Raw genomic sequence first — 9,077 nt, forward strand, 5'->3', positions numbered from 1 at the left:
TTGCCCTTAGGTCAGGTTGAAATTTTCTGCTGTCTTTATTTGGATCCTGACTTGGAAGGAATAGAAGCAGTTTCTATTTTCTTCTGGACTTCCATACAACTACCAATCAGAAAAGAGTAGCTCCTGAAGACATTCAACTTTATTTCTCGCTGTTATTTCAAAACAATGATGCTTGGACAAGAGAAATATTAATAATATGAATAGAATCATATGAAAAATATGAATTTTTAGATAATATGCAGCACGATTTATATTATTAAAAAAAAACTGCAAGAAGCAAAGACCTTAGAGAAGGTATGCAGTGAAGTAAGTAGTGTCTGCCCGAATAGAACAAGTGTGAACAAATGTAATTAAATCTTTTAAAAGAATAAAAATAGCTTATTTAAGTATGTTGTGCAACGTTTTAAAAAAGCGTGCAGGTTTACTTTTGGCGCACCACTCGAAATAATTGTTCAAAAATTAGAATTTCTTTACTAATTTCCTTCTTATTGTTTGTGCTGGGCGACATGAAAATATCCACAATGCATAGTTAAAATTCAAGGGAGTATCATAAGCAATTGTTGAAAAATTATAATTCTTTTACTATTTGCCTATAAATACAGCGTCCGGACGATACATAAAAACTACAGCCCCCAAAACACAAAACAACCTGCGCTAGGTCGCCACTAAAAAGCACGAATGCTATCTAACCGAAGCTGGGGGACCCGAGTGTTAGCGAGGGGGTGCGTCAGTGAAGGTGGGTATCCGCATAAGCGAGGGTAGTGGAAACAAATGGGTTTTGGCAGTGATACGGTTTCAATAGCAATTGTCATGGTATCATACTAGTAGCGTTCTACTTGTAAACAAAATACAACTTCTGTACACTTCTGCAAAAATTCACCGCCGGTGGAAAATAGTTTTTATACAGGCATCTTTCATATGGACTCACTTATTTTATCCGTCGTAAAGAATTTGTAATAATTTTACACTAGTAATTCTACACATATAAACATAAAATTCAGGTATGGTACGCGAAAAGTAAAGCAGCACCAGAAACAGAAACAATGAGAGTTAATTTTCATCAATGTTGTGTGTCCGTCGTGCAATTTTACGGAACAGTTCTACAATGCTGGCACAATACAGATAGTTCGGGTGTAGTGCATGAGAGGAGCTCCCGGCGCGGTGTAACTTTCTTTATGGGTTTTGTGGGCATTTTTGTGAGTAGTGAGCTGAGCGGATACACTCAGTACCTATACTAGAAAATTGCTTTTTCTTTATTTTAGCTTTCCGCGCCTGATAACTACTCATTTACATATATGGATAAGTCATTTGATTTTCAGTTCTTCAATCTGGTGGATTCAAGGATCTACAGACCTTTTTTCAGCTGATAAGACTCCCTCTTGTTCGTATCTCGCTGCCGAATTTTCGGAGTTACTAATTTCAATAGCGTGTGGAATTCTGAATACTCCACTCTGTAGATTTTTTTTGTAGGAACGAGAATCTTCTGTATGTAGTTCATTATTCACCATTGAAAATACGGTGCTTTACTGTGCATTATTGGGGCGAAGAATTCACTCCTTGACCAGCAGCTCCTCTTTACTCATTCTCTCTCGTTTTCTTGGGGGGGAGGGGAGGGCGGATTTTGAGTCAACACGGAGTAGATATCATTGCTACGGCTATTTCATCTTCGGATGAACTCATATTCTGAAATAGATAAACAATAATATTTACAATTACGACAGTTGATTGCTCTGTGCGTAACATATTCTTCAAGTGTTTTTGTCTGTTTAACACACCGACCACGAGACGCTCTGGTGGTAAAACCTACCTAGTTTTAAGGATCGTCTGAGGCCCCTACATCACCTCAGGATAAAAGAAATTGTATGGAAGTTTGAGTTAAGCAACACTGTTAAGTTGTAGCCTGGATTGAGGCCTTAGTTCAGATCCGTGTGAGACGGGCTTTACTTTTTCTTTTCCTTGCAATCTTAATTCTATCCCTCTGTTTGTATTGATCAATGCTTCTTCCACTTCATGCATGTATATCAGGAATAGAACTAGTGATAGAGGACATCCTTGTTTCAAACCTTTGCTACTGTCTATTCATTTTGATTATATGTTTCCCATTTCATATCTGTATTTGTTATCCTTATTTAGTTCCTTAAGAAGCATAATAAATTTCTTTGATATTCCTAAGTTTTCCATTACTTCCCATAATATCTTCTCTTGACTGTATCATATGCCTTTTCAATATCAATAAATGCTATTATGAAATCTTTTCTTTCTCTGCATATTTCTATCAGTTGTGTCATAATGTAGATGTTATCTGTTGTTCTTCTATCTGTTCTGAATCCATTTTGCAACTCGCTTAATATTTTGTTTTTCTCTAGCCAGGTCATTAATCTGTCTCTTACAGCGTTGCCAACGTAATCAGAAGATATTATCGTACACAGCACTTAAAATTATCGTTTCTGTCGTAAGATTATCGTATCTTTTGTTTCAAGTTTCCACACAAGCTTTATTATTATTATTATTATTAACGAGAACATAGGCCTATTGATAACATGAACATTTAGAGGTAAAACTATATTTCACAATCTGCACAGAAACGTGATTGAAGCTTAATTCTTTACCAGTGTATCGAAAAAAATCTAATTTTTCTTCAACACTTTTTATGTTTACCTGAGAAAACTTATTTACTGTACATTAAGTAGCTAGTAATTACCCCTTTTTGATTGGTTTTCTGTGTACGTGCTAGTGGTACACGATTTGATTACAGAAGAGATCACGGTCCGCTGTAAAGTAGTGGTGTTTTGAATCAATTTTACAATATGTTTCATCTTATACAGTCTAAGTAGCTAATAGTGTAACGTAAAAATATTTGTATTATTACCCGATTAAGTTTAACCTACCTACATTATTTATCTCCTTGAGACCTTGGTCGCCTTTTAAATGTTTTGTGTAATTTTGTCATATCTCGTATTCATACTCTTTCTCACGCAATAAATTCTTTTTTTTTCTAAATTTCAAATACCTCCAGAATTATCTTTAGTTCTTACCAGGATTTTTTTTAACTATCATACATTTTTCTATTATCGTACAGCAGCTATCGTACATCGTACAAGGGTCAAAATTATCGTATGATTCAATAATTATCGTACATGTTGGCAACGCTGGCTCTTAGAATAATTGCGAAGAACTTATGTACGCAGCTGGTAAAAGCTATTGGTCTATATTTTTTATGTCATGTTTATCTTTTCCTTTTCCTTTATATATTAACTTAATCTTTGTTTGCTTCCAAGTTGGAGGAATGGTTCTTGATTCAAGTATATTACTCATAATATCCTTTAAACTTTCCAAAAATTTATTATCTAGGTTTATTAACATCTCATTTGACACCTCATTTGTTCCTGTTGCTTTTCCTCTTCTTAGCTTTTTCCTAGCCTTCTCTATTTTCATATTTTCAATATCATATGTTAATTTCTGACTTTTTTCTTCTACACTCTTATTACTTATTTTTGCAAATTTATTTGTTTCATTTATCTGTTCTTCATAATTTTGCTTCATCGCCCAATTTGTTAAGTACGTCTCAATTTCCGTCTTATATTTCAGCATTTGTCCCTTTTCATTTCTAAGAATGTCTTTTTTCGTTTCGTTTTGTGTTTGTCTGACCTATCTACAAAATCTTTTCCCTGCTTCTCTCCCTCCTGACTTAATTTCTTCTGCTATTTCTTCATTGAAATTTCTTATTTCTTTCATTTTAGCTATGTGTACATCTTTTTACCAATGTTACCAAACAACATCGGACAATAATTGTCTAAAACATCACTCTCATACACTAATTGGACAAAAGAAATATTTGTGTTGGTACACTAGTGGATCAAAAAGAGGACCGCGCATGTCAAAATTTTTTATACGACGGAAGAATTTTTTTTTATTTTTCAAGTGATGAGATGACAAATTTCTTTTCTGACAATATATTACTCCAATAATCTTTACTCAATCTATCGTTAGTTCAAACTTGCTAATATCCCTGAGTGTTAGCTCACAGCTGGCAATATTTTGCATTTCCTCTAAACCTTCCGGGCCTTATGCAAGTCGTTTTGACGTATGAGTAGAGTTATACTAAAGGCCTGACTACTGTAGGAAACATATATTAGTCGAACTCTTTAGTATGGCACTAATCACGCTTCAGAGCAATTCTGCATAAGGCCCTCCATCTTTTTTCGCAAGAATCAAAAGGTAAAAACCCTCCGAGGACAGCCTTGGAACTCAAGGGGTCGCTTGAGTAGGTAACCCGTAAAAACCTCACGAAACGTGTACTTAGCGTAATTAGAGTGTACCTAGCGCAATGAGTATTTTGCAATTGAACTTATGAACGAGTACGATGTATGTAATTGAACTTATAAAAGAGTATGGGATATTAATGATAATATGAATTATTTTTTTATGTGATGTACATATGTAATTGTTATTTACGTATGATATAATGTTCCGCACAATGAGACGAATCCCTAATTACGATTATTTTTTTTTATGATTTACATATTGTGTTGCAGAATGAGACTTTTACCTAATTATGAATTTTACTTGTACTTTTATTAGACTAATTACGAATTTACCTTGTACCTTGTTAATGGGGAACAACTAATATTTTATTGAATTTTAAACTAATTAACTTATAGAATAACTAATTACCTTTTAATTTACATTATGTACATACTTACCTATTGGAATGGTTTTATTGAAACGTCCTGTATATATGACTGAACGAATGTAGCGCCACGAAATTAATAGCGGGAAAAAAAACGGGCAGCGTTTACTGCATGCAACTTTCAACACGAAAGATGAATGACGGAACATTAATGATTTTTTTTTTTTTTGCTAGCCGCGGCTAGCCACCCGTGCGAGGGTTACGCCCTCTATGGGAAGGTAGATGCATGGGAACTGATAGAAAGAACAGTGGGAGTTGGTCTATGTGATATTTGTATACTGATATGTGGATGGTGAAGGATAAAGAGAAAGGAAATGGTGAAACAATGAAGGAAGATTGTGGATTGCATTTATTATTTATTTATTTATTATCTCACTTTTCGGAGGGACATTGTGATCTTTGGATCACAATCATGAAGTGATGATGGAGGTGATGAGCATGATGTGATGAAGTGCGATACACAGCATACACAATACAGGGTTATGTTAGTGGACAGATGCATGTTATTCTTCTCGCTTGGGGGCTACTCCAAGCATTGATGAAAAGACAGCGGGAGCCCAGATTAGTTACAAAGGAGTTACTGTGCGAATGATGGACATATGAAGGGTGGGATGACGTCGGCCTTCAATTCTGCGGCTAAGAGGAGATGATGGTGATTCGGAGGAAGAGTGTAGTGATAGAGGGTAAAAAGCAGCGCCAATGGTGTATGGAGAAGATGGGCACGAAGTGGAAAGTCGATGTGTGCTGTCATTGTATCGATGAGGAGTGGGTGGCGATCCTCAAGACGAGTGGTGTTGTACTTAAGACGGAGAGACTCAAGATGGAAAAGAATATGTGGAAAGGTCATGCGTTGATAGAGTTCGTATGTCGGACTGGGTAGTTTGATTCTGTAAGCAATGCGCAGTGCATGTCGTTCCAATATCTTCAATTTATTGTAGAAGGAGAGTGGTGCGGCAATCCAGGCTAGATGAGCATATGTGATGACCGGACGTAGAAATACTTTATAGGTATTGAGTACAGTTTTTGGACTGAGACCCCAAGTAGTGCCTGTAAGACGTTTGAGTAAATTAAGACGATTGTAAGCTTTGGTGGTGATGTGCTGCAAATGGGCCTTCCAGGTGAGATGTGTGTCTAAGACAAGTCCTAAATATGTTACTGTTTTGCTGAGTGGAAGACGTGTATCACTGACTGTGAGATGAAGGAGCTTGGGATTTCTCTGTACTTTTGTGCGCTTTTTAGGGTGTAGGAAAACTATAGTTTGTGTCTTGAGAGCGTTGATCTTTAAGCGCCACACTTTACACCATTGGACAAATGAATCTATGGCGGATTGCATAGAAGTATTTAGTTGATGGATGGTTTTGCCCAGCGCTAAGAAGGCGGTGTCATCTGCGTATTGAAAAAAGTGTATATTATCGGGCAGAGTTGGAAAGTCGGCTACATAGAGAAGATACAATAATGGAGAAAGAGACGATCCTTGCGGTACACCAGAATGAAGAAATATTGGATGAGAGAAGGTATGATTAATGGTAACATATGCTAGGCGACAGAACAGGAAATTATATATGAATCTGATGTAAGTAAGAGGAAGACGAAAGTTGAGAAGTTTATAAACAAGGCCATGGTGCCAAACCTTGTCAAAAGCTTTTTCAAGATCAAAGAGAGTTAAACAAGATGGCCAGGAAGTATTATAGTGATTTGTGATGTAATTGAGAAGGCGGAATAACTGATCATTAATACTGAAATTTGGACGAAAACCTGCTTGATGTGATGGTAATAAATTATATCTGGAAAGATGTGTATGAAGACGGTATACTAGAATCTTCTCTAAGATTTTGCTGAAGACTGGAGTCAATTGGATAGGTCGATATGAGGAGACACAGTCGGCGGGTTTGTTGGGTTTGAGAAACATCAGTACCTTTGAAGTTTTCCACTGTAATGGTATATAGCCAGTGCGGAGGATGAATGTAAAGATGAGAGAAAGAATATATAATACTGCGTATGGACTTTCCTTGATATGTCGATATGAGATGTTATCAGTGCCAGGTGCGGTGTTTCGTTTTCGTGCAATAGCTGTGCTAATATCTTCTGGAGTGATGGGCTTTGTAAGAGGACGTGATGTATTAAGCGGGTGAGTACTGTTTGGCTGAAGATGAGGTGAAGAAAAGTCGAAGTGATCCACTGGGTGATTGCGAACTGGATGTTCGGGAGTGAGCGGTGTAAAGATATCTTGGAGATAAGTGGCGAAGGCGTTTGCTTTGTCCAGATCAGAGTCTAAAGGCGAGTCATTGATGATGATCGGGTATGAAGTTTTGGTATATTTGCCAGAAAGAGCGTTTAGCCGTTTCCAATATCGAGTAGGATGAGAGGTTTCGGAGAGAGAATTGCAAGTTTTGATCCATTGTCTTAATTTAAAGGCTTTAACATAATTGTGAACAGTGCGCTGGAGTGCTCTGTGATGTCTAAGTGCCTCTCGATTTCCTGTGCGAGTATATTCACGGAAGAACTGACGTGATCGTTTTACCATGGCAAGATATTGTGGTGGAAGTTTAGGTTTGTGTGGTGCATATTGAGCTTGTGGTATATATTGTGCAGATGCTTCATTGATATGATTGGTGATAGTCTCTAATGATTGATATAACTCTGACTCTGTTGTAGGAGGATTTAGGCCTTCGAGATGTTCAGTGAGGTATGTTCGATATTTCTCCCAGTCCGCTTTGTCATATCGAGGAATCATGCGAGGTGGGGGTGCGTCGAGAGGTCGGGGGGTACGGCATTTGATACTGAGTTTTATGGGCACATGGTCACTCCCGAAAGGATCAAGGACATCTATAGTGGAGCGTGGCGTTACAGAGGCAGACGTGATAGCGATATCGGGTGTGGTATTTGATTCAGGTCTGGTTGGTTTAGGTAGGTGATGAAAAGTGCCCGTCGTATTGGTGAGAATGAAATTCAAAAAATGAGTTTGGTCCCTATTGGAACGACTATGGAAATTGATATCGGCTAGAATGATGTAACGCTGAAAAGTGTTCGATATGTATTGAAAAAATGACAGAGGAATTGGATGCCCTGGGCGGACGTAGATAGTGGCCACTGTAATATAATCGGATTTGTGGTAAAGAGTGATTACTAGATTTTCTGGAAGGTTCTGAATTGCTGGAGTGTGGATACGATATGGGATGTGCGGTGAAAACCCAACAGCTACCCCGCCATTTGCCCGACGTGCTGGTAAAGTGTTGTCCTTGCGAATGATCGTATATCCTGGTAATTTGCATTTCATTTTGGGAGTCAGATGTGTTTCGTTAAGGAGAAAAGCATCGACTTTCTCTTCGAGTAACAGTTGTTCAAATAGTATTTTGTGGGTGCAGAGAGAGCGTATGTTAGCAAACAGAAAAATAATACCCATAATGTCCATACTGAGATGATATTTAGAAGGTTTGTGAAGATGGGAAAGTATGAAAGTAGGCAGTTGGACCATTGTAAGTCGCTTGGAACTGAAGATGGAAGACTGATTGAGCAGCATACTGGACGTGTTGTAGAACTAATGGACGTGCAAACGGATGGATGTTTTGTAGAGTAAGAGTAATGAAGGCAAGAAGCTGTTTAATAGTAATTGGTTGATCAGATGTGCTGGGTTCGGAAGTTTGATTCTGTGCGTCATGTATTCTAAGTGGAACTACTAGTTCAGGTTTGGCTTCTTCTGGAGTAGGTTTGGCTTTGCATTTATAGCTATAAGCTGGATGACGTTCATGACAAGTTGAACACTCAGGCGGCCGTTGCATATTTGGACAAGAGCGGGTTGGATGAGGGCCACCGCAGTAGCCACATTTAAACGGATTTACGCATTTAGGCGTAGGATGAGTGTATTCCTGGCATCGATCGCAGCGTATGGGAAGAGGAGGCGATGTTTTGGATGGTTCCACTCTATGTCTTTGCTTGTATATGAATGCTCCGTGTTCAAGCAGGTCGTCAATAGTTTCCTGCGACTCTGTCAGTACCCTGACCATATAAGTAGCTCCTTGATTATTTCTAATGCGAATGCATTTTTTGAAGGTGTATCCCTCGTGGTGTAGTTCCTCTTCGATTTCTTCGTCACTGTAAGACGGATCAACACCGCGGATGACTACAGATAGAACAGGAGTTCGTCTGGGTGGTGGCATTTGTTTCTTACGGTTGTCGTTCAGTTTTGTGAGTTTTGCTGTTTTCCCAAATATCTCAAAACTATGTTTGTCTCTGACTGTTGTTGCGAAGTTAGGTAATGGCGATTTAATAATGTATCCGTTTTGAGTTTGAATGATCTGTGTGATTTCTGAACGAGGTCGATATTTGAGAAGTTGCTGGAGTAGAAGTTTGGTGTTCCGGAATTTCGGATCATAATCCTGGAGTAGAA

Source organism: Thermobia domestica, chromosome 12 (assembly GCF_964235325.1).
Source record: "Thermobia domestica chromosome 12, izTheDome1.hap1.1, whole genome shotgun sequence".
Lineage (NCBI taxonomy): Eukaryota > Metazoa > Arthropoda > Insecta > Zygentoma > Lepismatidae > Thermobia > Thermobia domestica.